The 18,580-nt window shown below is 38.9% G+C and overlaps 1 protein-coding gene across 2 annotated transcripts in view; it reads left to right on the forward strand.

The window, feature by feature from the left end:
- Nucleotides 1–18,580, forward strand: part of prkcab (protein kinase C, alpha, b) — a 119,169-nt gene that overhangs the window by 28,691 nt on the left and 71,898 nt on the right. The window lies entirely within an intron of this gene.

Raw genomic sequence — 18,580 nt, forward strand, 5'->3', positions numbered from 1 at the left:
TAAATGCATGGCTCTAATTCCTCACACTTTCTCTGACAAGATTTTACAGCTTAGAGTAAAAACTACCAGATATTGAAAAAGGCTTTATCATCAGTTTCAGGAGGGCCCAGTCCCTAGAGCTGATGTGCATTTTGGAGGTATCTCAAAATTGGTGGAATGAGCAGAAGCAGAATAGGAAAATAAATACTTTACTAAACAATCCTGTTGCTCACTGCACTACAGTGATGATGAACTCACTAGGCTAGTGTGAATCCATCTTGTGCACACTAGCCTATATTTCTACCAAATTTACCAGCATGTGAATTGTTCTCGTGCCAATGTAACATAGTGATGCTGCAGTAAGAAGATCTGTGGCTTTAATGAACTCTCTGCTGAAACAGTGTCTACCCTATGTTCCAGATCCATGTACATTTACATGGGAACATTTAATATGGATATTTTAAAGTACGTTGCGCTGGTTTTCATGCATGTATACAAGGGATAACATTGCCTTGAGATTACAATTCATGTTCCTCTTTTTCTGAATGGCGATACACTTTTAATTCCTCTTGAGTACAGGGGCTTAATTGTCTGACAGGCGGAGCTTGACCATGAAAGCATCATAGAAGCGAGCTGAAAGATACATGTTCTTGGATATACACAGGATGCTAGATGTTTTTCATTTCCTGCAGTTTTCTTAGAATTTCTGTACATTAAATGTAATCTACTTAATATTCAGTCACTGTAGCGACCCTACAAGCTGTGACTCACCACAATATAATCAAGAACCTTGTAAAAAGTATACCTTACAATTCACTGTACACAGAACATTGGTTAGTGTGTACATTTGATATGCATGCAGTGTTTTCTTTGGCTGTGACATGGTTCACTGTGGAGAATATGCAAAAGTGATACATCCTGTCATATGGACATGCTGAGTTAAATCCCATACACCCATTACAATCTCATAATCAACTTGGACGTCACTACCCTTTCCTTTCCTCCCTCACGCTGTGCATATTATACAGTATTTTCTTTAGTCCCACTCACTCTCATTGTGTGTTGCTTGTACTTTTTTTTGAACAAATTGTGCATATACTGTTTGAAAAAGGGAACACAAAAAAGTCTGTTTATCCTAAATCTTATTAAGAAGTAAATGTTATATTCATTTAATTAATTAAGATTAGAAGCCATATTTAAAAAAAGTTAACCATGACTTCTTGTGAAGAATGCTAATTGAACTTAAAATGTTTCAACCTATGGTTTCAACGCATGTATGTGCCCCTTGCCACTGCAGAATTACCTTTTTTTTCCTAAAACTATTACAATATAAATATTGAAATTATTGTCTGCACGTTATTTGTAAAAGTGAGATGATTAGCCGCATGTACAACGTATGTATTAGGTTAATAGATGTCATGATTTTCTCCCCATTTCTCAAAATTGGAAAATATTCACAATGGAACCACCACATCTCACCGCAAACCCACCTTTTAGGAATCCCCAGAGTGATTGATGAGTGTTTTCATTGAGTCAAAGGATGCAGAAATAAATTATAGGTTGTTGTGTTGCAATTATGCACGGCAGATAGATGGAGGCGTTCAGCACTTCTAGCTCCATGTGTAAGTCCTATTTTAATTCCTTTTTTGACATCAGAAAGGATAACACATGAACACTGGAGTCAAATCCAAATATGAGTTGACACAAATATATTTTAATTACATTTCAAGTTTGACTTGTTAATTCCCACAGGAAAACCATTCCTTTATGTCACAGAACAAGTGGTGTGAGAGAGTGTGAGTGAGTGTGTTTCAGCATTGGATCGTTTGCCACCATGTTGGATGCTCTGCTCTCCCCCCCTTCCTTCCCCTCCTCACTAGCCTTTGAAATGGAGCGTCTGTGGAAATGACTGTGCCATCTGGAGAGTTGAGAAGCCATAGCTGCAAGGAGAGCTATACGTCTGGACACTAGAAAGCCAAGAGATGGAGGGAGAGGCGGTTGGGAGTAGAAAAAAAGACAAATTAGAGGATATAACAAAGTAGAGAGTGTGGAAAGAAGCTGAGGATCAGGAAAAGGTGAACCCATACATATAAGACTACATAAACACAGGAGGATTTGCTATTGAATGGGCGCAAGTGTGACAGTGTGATGGATGATGAAGTCAAAGAGGCCTTTTACACATTCTGGCTTCTTGCTGCAGAGTTTTGGCAAAGATAAAGTAAACAGTTTGATTACTCAGAGCAGATAAAAGAGAGCAGAGTGAAAACAGTTGAGGGTATTATGTCTAAGTGATGACAAAACAGGTTGTAAAATGTGGCCAAGTTTGTAGGGTATGCTGAAAATCAGATTTACTTAAGCCAGTTATAGAATACTTTTTGTCTGGCAACAGCAGTAAGGTTGTGAGCATTGTACTGATATGGTGAACTTGACAGCAAACTGCCTATTTACACATCCAGAAGCAACATTTCATTATGTCGAGTCATGTTTCATGATGAATATTAATCTACTATCACTAAATGTTAGCTTTTTGTTGGTGTAGCGGCCAAAATCATATAGAACTAAAACAGATAATTAACTTAAAATAATACAGCCGCTGAGGCACTAGTTGGCGGATCTTACGCAGGGCAATGATCCAGGTCCAGACAAGATTCTCCATTTGTGCAATTTATTCCAATAACAAAAGTACAACGAACAGGTTTCCTATATCCCTTTTCCTTAAGCCTTTCCTATGGCTTTCCTTTTGCTGGCTTGAAACACCCTGGTAAAAAAACCTTTTGCCTACTAGTGATCTGGCACCCACCACCCACCTGTCTCCAATATATACAATTACACCAGGTGCTCTAATCACCCAGTGCCCAAAACATGCCTTCAAAATAAAAGCATAGAAACTACTTTAACTTATGAAGCTAACTAAGAATACATATAAATAAATGATAATAATAAACAGCAAGAAAATAAATGTTAAACTATTAAATAATATAAAGAGATATATAGCTCCAACAGTTGGTGTCTACCCACGTCAGAGGAAAATGTATGTCCCTTCAGTCTATTATGTTTTAAGACAAATCCCTTTAAAGTCAGTAAAATGTAGGTTACATTTCCGTTATCTTAATTAATGTGAGAGTTTTAAGTCAAGGTTTAAGTGATTTCAGATCATGCAGCGAATACAGAGTCTAAATTGACTGTAGGCCTGCACTACACACCTCCTCCACGCATGTTGGTTAGATCAGCAGGAAGATAATGAGGGAGTAATAAACACATTAGAAAACAACCACGCTGTGTTTGGATATAAAAACTACATGTTTGCCAGTTGACATCCTACTTGAAGCCCTAAGTCATACTTTGGCCTTTTTTAGAAGAGTGTATTTTTTAGCAGGAAAAAGAGAGGTTTAGACACTCCTATGTTTCTTGACATGTCCTTGTATATACGGTATAGAAAGAGATAACACAGGGACACTGGAGTAGATCATAGAAAAGGTATGTTTTATTAATTGTGTTTTTTAATAACCCAATGGGTGCAAGTGAAGATAAATTGTTCTGTAGTCCTTGACAGTGCATATAATAATTGTTTTCTCCTAACTAAACATCTCCCTTTGTAGACATCCAGTATTTAGCTTGAAGACATTTCAGAGGGCAAAATGTTTGCTGTCTGTTTGCTCCCTATGCCTGAACCATCTCCATGTTGTTTGGTGTTCTTCTTAAGTCCGCTCTCTGCTTCCATGGTGACATCTCCGTTACTGCAACCAGCCTAGTCTGTTGTTGTTTTTCGAAATATATTTGCATACCTAATGCAGCCAATATGCCTACTCTCGTTTCCAACCCAGTGAGTATTTACTTCTTCTCAAGTGATTACGATGAGATCTTTATCATGCGCAGAGATGATGGTGTGGGGGTAAGCTGCTCACCACTCTCTGGGACATTTGTTACCCCTGTGGGTGACATCATGTATGTGTCAGTTAGCATGACGATGGCTGACACATGTCTCCAAATAGATTGTCACTGAGCCCTAATGGCAGTGTAGGTGTTGAGCCAATCACGTCCTCCGCTCAGAATGCAACAGTGGACCTCATTAACCAATCAGTGAGCAGAAGTGTGGGGGTTTGAACACATTAGAGTAAAAGCCGGGTAACTCCTCATGGGAAACCCCAAACAAGAAATTATGCAACTGCTCCTTTCAAGTGACGCCGTGCTTTGAGTGTAAATATAGCTTTGATATGTTTAATTAAATCCTTCTAAGATCTATGCCTTGTTGCTTTTTTTTGGGAAAATGATGAATCTCCTGCCCACATTGTGGGTGTTTTCTCTCTGCAGTTTTCAACCTGCCACATTAGTTGGAAATATTATTATTTTAAAGCATTGCTCTATATTATTAAATCACTTATAATAAGTTAAAATATGATAAAGTTAAATCTCATTAATCCTGAATGGAAGTCACTAAATTCGATTAAAACTCAAACCTTGAACTATCAGAAAAGTATTTCAAATGATAATCCAAAGGTAATTACAGCCAACATGAGGTTCAGAACGTGAAAAAACGAGAAAATCAAATGCTTAATCATGCTTTATTCGTAGCAGATCCCTATAATGTATTTTGAATCAGTCTCAGTACAGTAAGAGCAAAACATCAAAACTACATGATTGATTTTAAAGTCCTGCAGCAATCCTTTAAGTTTCCCATAAACTTAATTGTGGATATCTATTGAAACGTACAGTATCAAGCTTATAGCATTAAATCGTATACTGTGCATGTCAGCTTGGGAGGGACTCATTTATATAGGCTGGTTGAATGTAGAGAAATCACGGACACTTTATATACATAAAAAACCCTCTCCCTGCTGAACGACATTTATTCCACAAAGAGTGGAAGCTTAGCTGGCCAGGATAATTATGTGTAATTCTGCCTCTGCTTGCCTCTGCTCCACTTTCAAAATGTCCCTTTATACTATAGACTGTTGCCCCCTCCTCTTCTCTGAATCCCTTTCTTCTCCCTCCACTCCTCAATCCTCATAGCAACACAATGTACCATCTCCATTTTGTTATATGTTCACAGCTCCTCTTTTGTGTTTTAATGTTATCAGGTTGCATTTTGAAACCACAAATATGCAAACCACAAGAAGGATTCCCAGTTTATTCAGTATAGATTAAATACTGTTTTAAATGTCAGGAGTTTCTCAGCCCTGCCTGTGAGCTTTACCAGCCACCAGTGTCGCAACCTGTCAAGAAGTATTGACTCTTGCTCTTTTTTGTCTGCATTGGTGGCCTGTCGAATTGAATTGTAGAACCTTAACAGCCCGTGCCCTAAAGGGTTTTTGTTGTGTGTGCCAGCTAGCACTCCCTAAAGACAGAGCAACACAAGACCTTGCTATGTGTCAATATAAGGGGATTTCACAGTCTAGGTGCTAGACTGTGCTCTCATTTAAAACTCCTCACTGTAAAGAGGAGATAAGGAGGAGAAAGGAGGATTAGGGAATTGATGACGGTGGTGGGAAGTGGAGAGGAGATGTTTGCTTGGGATGTTTGTAGATGCGTTTTTGTGGAAGGTTCGCTGTAAGTCCTTGCGTTTGCCATGACATCTTCATATTGGGTTCTGTTAACGTTTTTCCAGTGTGAAGAGGCAAAAATTCTTCATCTAAATTACAACTTTAAACACACACCAAAATATAGCTAGGGTTTTTTTCGTTGTCATTTCTGCGGATCTATGTCTATCGTGCTGTTATTGGGGACCACTACTAGGGCTGGGTGATGTGAAAAAATCATATATTCCAATATTGTTAAAGAAATATTGTGAAAATAATGTAGACATGGCCATAGATGTATCACAAAAATATTTACACAATGAGCAGTTATGTGGATATTTTTGACTAAGTGGGTAAAGGCAACTTTGATAAATACATCAATCTAAATATTTTGACTATAATTTATCAATCAAAACCAGGAAAAGAAAACCACGATATTTTCAGTATCCAAAATCTGAGATGTTATCATAAAAACAACAAAAAATGCTCGGAGTGCTTGGGGGAGCCCCCAGAAAAATGCATTGTTATGAGGACATAACAGCATACTTCTCTTCATAATTTTCTTCATATTTAATGGCAAATTTTCTGCCAGCATGGTGTTCCAGGGTTACCATAGTTACAGTACAAAGCCCTCATTGCCACATTTCTGCTCACCAACCATTGCTGAGCTTGACCCTTTAACCCATATCATAAGACTGGGACTTGGCACCACTTCCTCAGCTTCCTATTATACTAATAGAATGGGTCTCAGTTAGGGGTGTAACGGTTTGGTACTTGTTCGGTACAACAAGAAAAAGAAAAGTCCCAAATGCATAATTCCAGGTTTGTTCTTATTTATTTTTTAACAGTAGTGTAAGTTTCAGTATAAAAATAAGGAACTCTAATATTTTGAATAATTAACGTTTAAAAAAAAAAAGCATAGCAATTGAAATATATATGCCAATAGCTTTCGTTATTTCTTTTGGTCTCTCGGCTTTCATGTCTATTGGCTTCTTAAAAACAGCGGGGATAAGCTGTTGAACTGCTGTTGTCTTTTGCCGGGCTCCGTGATTGGCAAATCTGGCTGATGCCTTCTGATATGATTTAGCATGTTTGGCATGCGTTACCATTAGGATACCGCACCGCTGTCAACGCCGACTAACCTTCCTTGTCCGATCCACCACTCGCACTCCATCGTTACTGAAGTCCACAGGGAATCGAAATGTTCCCACACAGCTGATTTAAAATAAGCAGGTGGTTCCAGACCATTTCATAGCCAACTCACGACAGACTTTTCCCCCATTGTCGGTGCAGCAGTGACCGCCACAAGTGCAATATTTTCTGTCTTAGCAGATCATGTCACAATGTTGTGCTTGCATAACACAATGTCATCTGGTGACATTAAAAGGGGTCTTTTTGGAGGCTTGGCAGCATTACTCAGCAGAGAGTGGGAAGTTAATTGTCATGGGAGCTGCTGTGTGTTTTTGCTGAGACACAATGCAGTGTCATGAGATGACATGCTGTTCCCACATAATCTGTGTTTTAACAAACAAAGGCGATAGGAGCAGATGGAGGGCTTGGAGGGAGGAAATATGTTGGGACAGAGAGAACCATGGAGTTACTGGAAGGATGGGTGATGCTACCCTCGAAAATGTGTTTGCTTTGTTTTTGGTGTGCATAAACCAGAAAACGTGAGAAGTCACAGCAATGTGATTTAATCATTTTTGTTTTATTATAAAGGCAATAAGAACAGAGAGAGAGCCATGACTTGTTACATGATGCAACAACTAGCAGCTGGAGAGTTACCTCAAACATGTTGACAACCTTATATCACACTGTTTGAGCATCTGTTGCAATCGGTCCATTAAAGAGCAGTAGTTATTAGCGTGGTTTAGAAGGAGCCTGCTCTACCTTCAAGACGATTCAGAAGCTTTTATCATCTACTCATAAGGTTGGTCATCCATACAAATTCAAGAAAACGCTAACCTCTTTGGCTGTAGTTATTATTAGTTGGAAATGATGAGGTCTTTGTATAAAGGACGACAAATTGCATATAGGGGTGAGGTCATCGTGTATGGATTTGTTCATAAACACAGGACTTTTACTCTAGAGACCGGTGTTCACTTGTGAAATCAAGACTCTGATTATCTAAAGGTACAGAACAAATAGTCCTTACTGACTAATCCAAACCATAAACCTAAAACAAGCTGAAGTTGAAGTTTAAACTTACATATAAGGACATGTTTAAAACTATGCCTGTTAAGTTTCATTTGAGCAATGCCCAGGTAGTTGCAATGGCCCATTTTACCCTATTTGAACATTTTTAATGGCAGTGATAACACATTTTAGTGACTATATTTATTATAAACAGTTTGTCGCCGTATTTATCTTGGATTCAAATTGACCTATGTACATGCTGACACAGTGAGCTGATAGTACAACATATTTTAAGGGAACATTTTTCTTAAGCCTGTGCTCTCAGCAAAGTTGACAGCATGTTAAACCTTTACTCCTAATACATAGTTCACCTAAGATTTTTATCACAGCACAGATTAGAAGACCTGCTTTCCAGTGTCAGATATTTATCCCTATTGGTTGTTTAAACCATCGGTTGCCATGACAGTATGAAATATGTTTCGTGTAACTTCTTGTCTCAAACTCAAGGTTAATGGATCTATGATATAAGTGTGTATTTTTGTGTTACACTGCACCATTCTCCTCGGGGGAATTTAGAGCATGAGTGCTCACCACACTTCGTGTCACACACTCCAGCTGTGTTTAATGAATTCTGCGATGATTACACCCACGGCTATTTTAGGAATGGTTTAAGTCAGAGGTATCAGCCTTGACCCACATAAGGTGAGCACAATGTGCACTAAGGAGGATTCTGAGCTCGCTGGGTGTGTGATTTATGGCATGGATGTAACAGTGCAGAGTCTTCAGGTATGATGCTCCAGGTACCAATGACCAAAAAGCCAAATCTAAGATGGGTTTCCATTTAGTAGGCCTTCTCCTCTCAAAGATTTAATATACTCTGCATGCGTACATACGTGCTGTAGATTCCTCTGGGAAGGTCATAGTAGAATGAAAATCAATAACCATAATATAGTGTCATCACAGCTTTGCTTTTAGAAGAACTATGTGTTCTATTTATCACACATTACAGGTGGCCGCCATGATCCATTTTTATCTTAAAATATGTTTAGAAAAACAAACTCTGCAGTGTTCAATTGTAGCATCAAAAAAAAAAAGCCCTTCTTTTGTTTTTCATTAAAACACGTTGTCTATAGAACGTAAAAAAAAAAGCAACAATTTATTTAATTAAGTTATTTCGAGTCCATTTATAAAGATGACACCTTAATACTTGAGCTGTAGCCTTCTGTAAATAAAAACAAGTCGTAGGGTGAAGAGAGACGAATGCAACTATAAGGAAAATCAGAGAATGAGTGGCTGAGATGGACAGATTGGACTTTCCCAGCCTCACAGTAATATTTGTGCTATTTCCATGCAAGGACAAAGATGCAGGGAGACAAGGGGAGAGAGAGGGAGAGGCAGAGAGTTAGAAAGATGTGTGTGCCAGTTTTCTGTAGCGTGTGTTCCTTCCTGCTCCTGGGGTGCAGTGCGTGTGTGAGTGTGTGTGTGACTGTGTGTTGTGCAGTTTGAGGGTCACTCAGTAAGAGACTGCAGGGCAGCTCTTAGTCATCCTCACACCTCGCTCCCTTTTTACCTGACTGTCCATCTGTCAACGAATTTACCACCAGAAACAGATTTCATGCTGTAAACAAATTCAAATATTCAAATGTGTACTTATGCATAAGGTCACAGAAAACACTACGTTTTTGGAAGTGTTAATGAGTGTGGTATTGATTCTGAAGCTCGAAAGCTCTGAGTAAAGGAAAAGATACTTGTAAAACTTTAATGATATGCTGTTTTTTTAATTGTTGTCAAGGACATCACAATCTCTTTTTAGGGTCTGTAGGGAAATCACATTTAGCCTATGTCTTATTCATGTGAACCAGTTAAATAGTTTAATGATTTAATCTTAAAATCATGTAATTTAAAGGCAGCTTAACAACATTAAACCATGTGAATTCCAGTAGGAATTGTCTTTGCTTTTTTTATCTACAATAATCCAACATTTAGCTTCTAAGAACGAGTTAGAATGAGCTAAATTATTCTGGGAAAAACTGAGTTTATTCTCTTTATACCCAACTAGCTCTAGCTATTTTTATATGATGCATTTTCTCCTCAAAATGTGTCTTTAATGTATGTTTTTTCACTTATCTTGTATGTGGACTTAGATTAACTATAAATAGGTTCACCACATCTAAAGTAGATTTCATATTTATGGAAAATATGCATGATTTGTTATATCCCCGATGCATAAAAGCCCGTTACGCAGCAAAATATATGCATTAATGTCATCTGCTACTGCCAGCTAATGAACTACTGTGATAATAACTGAGACTTGATGCTGTTAATATTTCCTGGAAATACTCTAGGCAGACATTAAAGGTGATTAAACACAAACAGTGAAGACCTCTCTCACACACACAATAGTTAAGTGTGACTTCAGATGCCTGTGTTTCTAGGAGGCTGGTAATAGACTAGAAGCTGCTTTGGAGGTGAACTACTGGTTACTGTGAACTCTCTTTCAGATGTTATTTAAAGCTTGTATGGAAGCAAGGTTGTTTTGCAGATGTAGCTATGTTTCTGAACACATTAATGAACATGCAAACCTTTTCTTTTATAGCCTGTTTTTGTTGTGAATGCATGCATAGACAATCACCAGTGCATCAATACTCTCCCCTTATTCACACTTGTGGGGGAAGACATGAGGGAGGACAGGAGATGGAGACTGTCAAGTCCGAGGTTTCTAATTGAAGGTGTCATGGTCGGGTCTCCTCCTCGTCTTTCCCAGCCTCCTTGCTCTGCTCGAGGCAAATATAGCAACAGGCACCACAGGGGAGAATCAGAGGTTTGCTACTATGTTTTTTTTGGCATCTTGTAAAGTAGAATGGAAGGAATTTTATCTTTTCATCTGTTATTGTTTACGGGGTCCCACGGATATAATTACAAGGAGGAATCTTTTTTAGTTTCTGTGCTCTCTGTTGTTTGTGTGTCACATTTGGCAACTTCCTTTATTTCCCTCTCATGTGTTTCATGACGATGCTTCGACAGAATAGTGAGTGAAAGCCAAAATATTACTTGATTAGATTATAACAGTCTATCAATTAGGCTTACAGCTTAATAACTAAATGAATTAAACCATTATTCAAACTGTTATCCTCGCTGCCCTTAAGGATATGCGTGGTTTTGCGGGGGTGGCAGCGTTTCTCACCAACTGTGTTGTTGTAATATTTGAAAGCCTGCATTGAAGCAATAGATCCTGAGGTTTTAATTACTTCAGGAGCACAGCAGTATGGCCAACAAAGCATAAAAACATACTTTGACTATTGAAGTGATTAATCCTAATTAGATGCACTTTTTATCTTCAGTCATCACTTTAAGACATTTATATTCCTCTAAATATCTATTCATACTATCTATAACCAGTAGTTTAAACGTGATATATTTTCTAAATGATGACACATTTCTCTAGTTCGCTATTCAAGCCAGAGGGAGGAAATGCTAATGCTGAAACCAGAGAGCTCAGTTGTTATGTATCCTAAGGGATCATGAGGACTGTTGCTGGCATGCCTTTTTAAAGAGTGAAAGAGAAGGTGAAGCTCAGTTTACTGCTCGTTGACCTTTGATAAGTCTCCTTTTACCTTCATTTAACTATGCATTCAAGGCTAAAGTATCAGCTAATTACAAGAGAGACTCACCGGTCCTATTTGGCTGTCATACTGCACCTACTTAGAGCACAAGGCAGTCGGGTCAGCCCTCTGCAATAAAGCACTCATCATTAATATGATAGTTACGAGGAAATACAAAACCACGTTTAATGAAAAAAACATGTACTCAAAAGATGAATTGTAAGATAACAATCAAACTGAATAAACACATAAAGACATTTCTGCTGAGTACAACTGCAACCAACAATCATTTTTGCTAACAATTAATTTAGTCATTTGGACTAAAACATTTAAGGAAATTGTGAACAAAACAAAACAAATCCAAAATGTATGATATGCAGTTAATTATCAAAGAGACAACAAGCAAATATTCAATGAATGATTGTTGATTAATTTGCTCTCATTTAATTAATTGGTTGATTAAAGTTTCAACTTTAGTTACACTCCTTAAAACCTTGAGTTTAATTCCATACATATTTTAGTGTGTGTTTATCTCACATGGTCATAGGGTCTAGCTAGCTAATGCTGAGCAAACTATCCAAAACTGTTGACAGCAGGTGCTGGACCAATGTTGGGAAAATAATTATTAAACATAAACAAAGGTAAACAGTGACCTAAGAGCAATTTATTACCAAATCCGCACAAGCGACATTTTCAGTTAATGTTCTTACTGACTGATGTAGGCCTATGAGTATTACTAGATTCTGCAGGTGTAGAAAGACCAACATATCGCTCTGGGGACCAGGAATAGTAAGCCATACATCAACTACACCCCACATGGCTACACACAGGAGGATGGCTCACACCTGCTCACACACCGTACACATGTAGTAGAAACAGAACACACTGCAGACAGTTTCCATCTAGCAGATATAACAAAAGCACATTACCACTGTGACACCCTTGCTGGCTCTGTAATGCAAACTGAATGTCAGACAGACACGGTAGCCTTGACAAGTCTGTTCAGACCGTGTCAACAGCTCTTTGATCCCGGGCGGACTGCACGGACATAGCACATTTCACACACTGTGACAGTGGAACCTGTTGATTGAAAGTGCGGCCCCTATCTGAAAGAGAGCGAGAAACGGCTGGTAAGAAACACAGTGGCAGAGAGAGGAGTGAGAGTGGTGGGCGTAATTGTATCTGAAAATGAGGTTAACCACATATGTGTTCAATGGGCCCTCTAAATCACCCCAGTGTAGAACGCAGTTAAAATGAAGAGACGGATACAATGCTTAAAACCACTCGTCCTACAAGCTCTTTTGTCCCTCTTTTCACCACTGTGGTCCAGGCTACAAATAGTTCACTGTTCGATGGAACTGTTTTATGGTTTGTGAAGACATTCATGGTTCCCAGAGGATGAACCCTGCAGGCTTTTGTGATGAAACTACTTTCATATAGTACCATCTGCAGATTAAACTTTTTACTTATCAATTAATATCTCAAAATCTAACATTTGCCCAATACTTTGATTACAAAAACTAGCAAAATGTACCACAATCTCATAAGATGCACTCTTTATAATTAGGAAATGAATAAAATGCTAAACTGTTGAACTAAGATGGCTAACATAGTAAACGTTGTACTTGCTAAATGCCACCAAGCATTCTGATGTTAGCATTTAGGTCAAAGCTCACTGTACCTAATCCTCACAGGGTTGCTAGCATAACTTTAGACTCTTAGTATTTTGGTTCTTGATACTTTTGCAAACATCTCTCAAATATAATTAATGTGATATTCAGAGCTGCAACCCTGAAACACCATGACGAAACATATAGCTATGCATTTCATATCCCTTCTCTCTAACATTTTACTTTCTAAAGTTAAGAACCTGGAGTTTCTTTTGAAACCTAGCAGAAAAGCGCAGACATAAATCAGAATTTGTGAGCTTTATAAAGCTTTAAATACAGACATTAATATAACATTAAATCATGCATTCAACCTGTGTGACAGGATAAAAGGGATACAGCTCACTGGAGTTCTTTGTCATTTTTTCATAAGAGAAGACAGCTATAGGGTTATTCGGTAGCCTTGTGCTTTCCCAGTTACACTGACGTATAGTCCTGTATTCACAGTAAAAGGTCATAAGTTATTTAATACACTCCAAAGAGAGTGTTGACCATACTGTATGCAGCCAACTGATACAGCACATTAGAGTTTTTCTTATTTTTGTTCTTTAGAACCACATCATAGTTCAGTCAGTAAAAGCTAAAACTTGCTTCCGCAAGCACCTGACTTTTTAGTTTGAGGCTGCCTGCCGTCTAAAAGGTGGCCTAGAGAGTGTTTGGAGTGAAGCAAATTATTAAAGTTACAGCAGAACGAATTAAGTCCAGTTGAATGTGATCATTTCATCTAGTTATGTGATTGTCATGTGTTTATAGCTGTGTCGTTGTTATTAATGGATGTTGTAGGTGTCGAAAAGGGCTTCAAGCATTCATGCAAGTCTTAATTTCCAACAAGACGAACCGTCTAAACTTGCTATGCTTAAAGCCATTTAACTAGCTGGACAGAAAAAATCCCTTTTTGTTGAAACTGAAAAGGAAAAAAAGTCAATGATAAAAAACATGAAACAGAATAAGAAAACACGGGGTGGTGTGGGAGGGAGCAGGTGCTAATTGAAACCATCTTGCAGAAAGCACAGAATGCCATTTTGCCCCAGCTGCTGCCTTAATCTTTTCTCTGCCTAATTCAGCTCCAAATGGTACGAGCCATGCCCTCGACAGGCTGACAAATCGCTCAACACAGGCTTGAATGCTGGCGTGTGGATCAACTAGGCCAATTAGCAAAGCCCAGAGTCGCTTAGTGATGAGAGGAGTCCTGCTCCTTTCCTCCACCCAGGGTCATTAATCAGCAGTAAAGGGGCTGAAGCAACACTGCAGTTTACTGAGTCACTTTACTACTGACAATGGCCAGGTTTTCTGGCTCAATCCTCTTGACCTCAATACAGCATGACGACGTTTCTCTGTGGCTCGGCAGTTTTATGTGCAACAGAAATACACTTCGGGGCGGCTTAAGAAAGGGGCAGAGAATGAGAGGTTGTGCCATGTGTGTGTGTGTGTGTGTGTAAGTGTGTCTCTTTTCCAATGCCTGCATATTTGGGGAGGCTTTGTCTGTATGTATTAATGTCGATCTGTGAGTTCTCTCCTAGCATTTGTACATTTGCATCTGGATGAGGGCATGTGTTTGTGAGTGGATGTGTGTATACAGTATGTAAAGTACTATATGTCCAAGTATAAATGTTTGTATGTGTGCATGTGTTGCTTGCTTGGTGGTTGTAGAGAACTGGCCTTGTGCTTTTGTCTACTTGGCCCTAGCTGACCCTGGATCAGCCCTTCAGCTCTCAAAATGAGAAGCCAGGAAGCCCCCAACTCTGTCATCTGACTCACAATCAGATATTAGCGGCTCAAACACAGTCAATTAAAAATCTTAATGTCACTTTTCTAAATGTTGCTTTTCCCTCCAAATACCTAATTGTTGCCTTTTTTACCATAAGGGAAATCAGCAATGTCTTCTAACTATAACTCTGAGCTATCTTTGTGTATATCAACTGATTTACTCTTATTCACAATTTCCTAAGCAGTTCTCCATGCCTACAAAAGGCTATGCTGATTCATCTTAATTGAAGTGTTGTTTTTTGTCATCTGACTCCAGGTAGATGTGTAAGTCTCCCATCACAGGGCTAGAAATATGATTCATACACTACTACTACATAAATTAACCATGATTCATGCAGCTGAACCAAAGCCCCGCTGGAGATATACATTTGGTGTAGCTGTTATCGAAGCTGAAATCTCTGGGCCTTTTTGCTTTTTTTTATAAAGTATTTGACTCTTGCGTCATATGTGTAGTTCTGACGCACCAACCAGACCTGATGTGGTAGTCTTTGATCAACAGAGGATCTTTGATATTTATAGTGAAAACAGCTACCAGTTTAGATATCAATGTTGACATGCAGAATTAAGTTAATATCAAACCATGCTTCGATCTGACCAAAACATGTTTTTTATTCCAGTTGAAGGAAGCTAACCCTTGAGTATAAAGTTTGCTCTTTAATGCCGGATGTAAAAAAAAGGCCTTCTGAAATGTCTTCAGTCAGCCTCTTTATGTGGACGTGGATCCAACATGAAGACACTTGAACTGCAAATCATTAAACAAAAATCACATGAGAGATTGTTGTTGTTATTGTTATTATAACCTACTAACGAGACCAAACAGGGCTGTTGTCTAAACCCCTGAGTTTACTAAATCAAAAATAGGTGTTTCTTAGAAAAACATTTTAAAGAAAAACTATTTGCTATCTTCTCTTTACTGTTACAGAGAAATGCTTCTTAGGAGCTTATTGTGAAATCCGTCGATATCACAGATTCATGACAAAATGAAACATTTAAGACTTGCAGCAATGGGAATTGTGAGCATCAGGGGTCCAGAGCTCATCAGCATGCAGATTCTCTGAGAATAAATGTAAGAAGGGGATGCAGGGTTGTTGAAGCTGTCAAATGTATCTGCTCATTGCTTTGATGTAAAGAGAGTAGGAGAAAGAGTACAAGGCAAGGAACAGGGCAAAAGCACACATCAAAGCATGTATATTTTAGTAGCAATTGTACCAAATTGTATCAGTTGTATATCAGCAGCTGCAGCACAGTGTCGGCCTGCCATGGAGAATAAACCCCAGTTGTTTATATCTTGTATTGTCTTTTTTACGAATGTGTTAACCAACTGAAAAGCGTTAAAACCGAAGCACTTTTGAATATCAAAGGTTGGTTTTTCCTACCACAGAAAATACTTTTGATGAAGGTCAATGTTTCATAAGCAACTTATCCTGAGTCTCTGTATTTGATAAAGGAATCTGAAAGATAGAGAGAATATGAAAAGCAAGACCTGTGAAAGAATTTATGAAAAGGTGACTATAATTAGAAGGAAATAAAATGTGTTTCTGAAATGTTCCAAGACCAATTTAGCCTTGAATTCACTGCTCCCAAACAAATTAGTCTAGGACATTTAGTGCCGCAAGAGTGGAAGATGCTCTGATGTGGATGTGTGGTATCAGCGTGTCTCCAGGCATCAGACTAGAACTTGGCTGTGACCTTTGCCCTTTACCCGACCGCCTGCTCTGTGTGTGTGTAGGCTGCGCACATAGAAGCATGAGTCATTGGATAGTTGATACCTCAGGCGTGACTGTGTTCGAGCATGTATGTATATTTTGTGAAGATGCAATATTGTTTGAATTGTGTTGGTTACATATCTCAATGATAGCCAGTCTATTTTGGTCCTGTCTGTGTCAGCCTGAGAGTCTCTATATGGACCACAGCTAGCTAGACTCATTACGTTACTACCACTGTGTGACACCTGATACACGGACACAGCTACACGGACCACTGCAGGTGATACATCACTGACTAGACGTGTGTGTGTGTGTGTGTGTGTGTGTGTGTGTGTGTGTGTGTGTGTGTGTGTGTGTGTGTGTGTGTGTGTGTGTGTGTGTGTGTGTGTGTGTGTGTGTGTGTGTGTGTGTGTGTGTGTGTGTGTGTGTGTGTGTGTGTGTGTGTGTGTGTGTGTGTGTGTGGTGTGTGTGTGTGTGTGTGTGTGTGTTTCTGTGTGTGTATGTGAGGAGACAAGAGAACCAGACGTAGTATGCCCTATTGATTTTTCACTGTAGGTGTAAGTGCATGCTGGTGTGTCTGTTTTGCTATAGATCATAAGTCGTGATTGAAAGTGTTTATGTGTGCATCAATCGATCAATCAATCAATCAATACATGTCATGTGGCACAATAAATCGAAAGCTACAACTCCAGTTAAATTCCAATTTGAAATATGTGAAATTATATACACAATGTGTCTTTGTGCAAATACATACCTCAAAGGCATAAACGTGTATTTGCATGTAGGTGTGTGTATGCTTGAACCTGGGTATGTGTGTGTGTGATGGAGTCTGTGTATGAAGTCATATTTAATTCATGAGACAGGATCACTATTTCCCCTGTGTGGCTCAGAGATGTCTGGCAGCCAAACGCTCCCACCTGTAGTTCGGAATAATTGATCCATTCCCCCTGTGGCCGTTTTTTCATACAAACACTATTAGTTCTGCAAAGACTGTGTATGTGTGTGTGTGTGTGTGTGTGTGTGTGTGTGTGTGTGTGTGTGTGTGTGTGTGTGTGTGTGTGTGTGTGTGTGTGTGTGTGTGTGTGTGTGTGTGTGTGTGTGTGTGTGTGTGTGTGTGTGTGTGTGTGTGTGTGTGTGTGTTCATTTCTATGTCTAGCTGGCATTCGTCTATATGCTCATTTTTCAGGCATGTAATAGCTAGCAGCTAATGACAAGGAAAACAATCACTTATATTATATATTATATAACAAGACCCAGACTTAGGCACGATGGAGATTTTAGGTTAATTAATTACGTCAGCAGGCTATGTTCATATTGACATGATGTTGTTAAGTAGGTATAATCTTTACCATGTTCCCAAAATGTATTAAGCATGTTAGCATGCTTGCTTATACTCGGTTATGTACACTAAAACCTAAAGTATGAGTTTGCAGCTAATAGTTCATAAATTAAAGTATTAAGGAAACAATGTCGGCATTGTTTAGAGCTTGGCAATTTATCGATATTGTATTATGATATGCTACCCAGACATGCATAATCAAACACAGATCTCAGTAGACATGGAGGCAAGGTGGTAACTGCCATCACTGCAGACCTGCAGGGCTGTGAGGGAGGAGACTGAGGACAGCAGTAGGGCAGTGAAGCAATCTGACAGGGCCGATTCACCTTGAACCTCACTCAAAGTCCTCCGTTCTCCAAACCAATCAGATGTTATGAGGTTTCCCCCCTCTGTTACTATACGTCAACACACAGCAGTTCAGTGAGTTTGTGACGAATGTTTTGTTATGCTTCGTTTGAGCAGCCTCCCTGCTGTGCTGAAACTCCCCTGAGGTGTTTTCTACTCTGTTGCAACTCCCCTCTCCCTTGCAGAAATTACATAATTATTTCTATATGCACACACTGCATACTCAAACAATCAAAAACATGCATATTCATACAGCAGGGTGTTGTGGCGATGAAGATACAGTAATTGTCAGACACAAACACAGTTCTGGGAAAGTGTTGTGTACGCCCTTCTAGGAGACACAAGGAGAACGCTTATTATTGTTTCTCTTTTCTTTTCTCATCTTTGTGTCATCCTATCTGTTCTATTATTCCTCCTGTTCACCTCTTTTCTTTTTATTGTGATGTACACTAGTTGAATAAGTGGTCTTTGTATGCAGCTTTATCGTTGCTTTCAAGGTCACATATCCACTCTCTGTGTTTGT

Source organism: Notothenia rossii (genome assembly GCF_949606895.1).
Source record: "Notothenia rossii genome assembly, chromosome: 8".
NCBI classification, from domain to species: domain Eukaryota; kingdom Metazoa; phylum Chordata; class Actinopteri; order Perciformes; family Nototheniidae; genus Notothenia; species Notothenia rossii.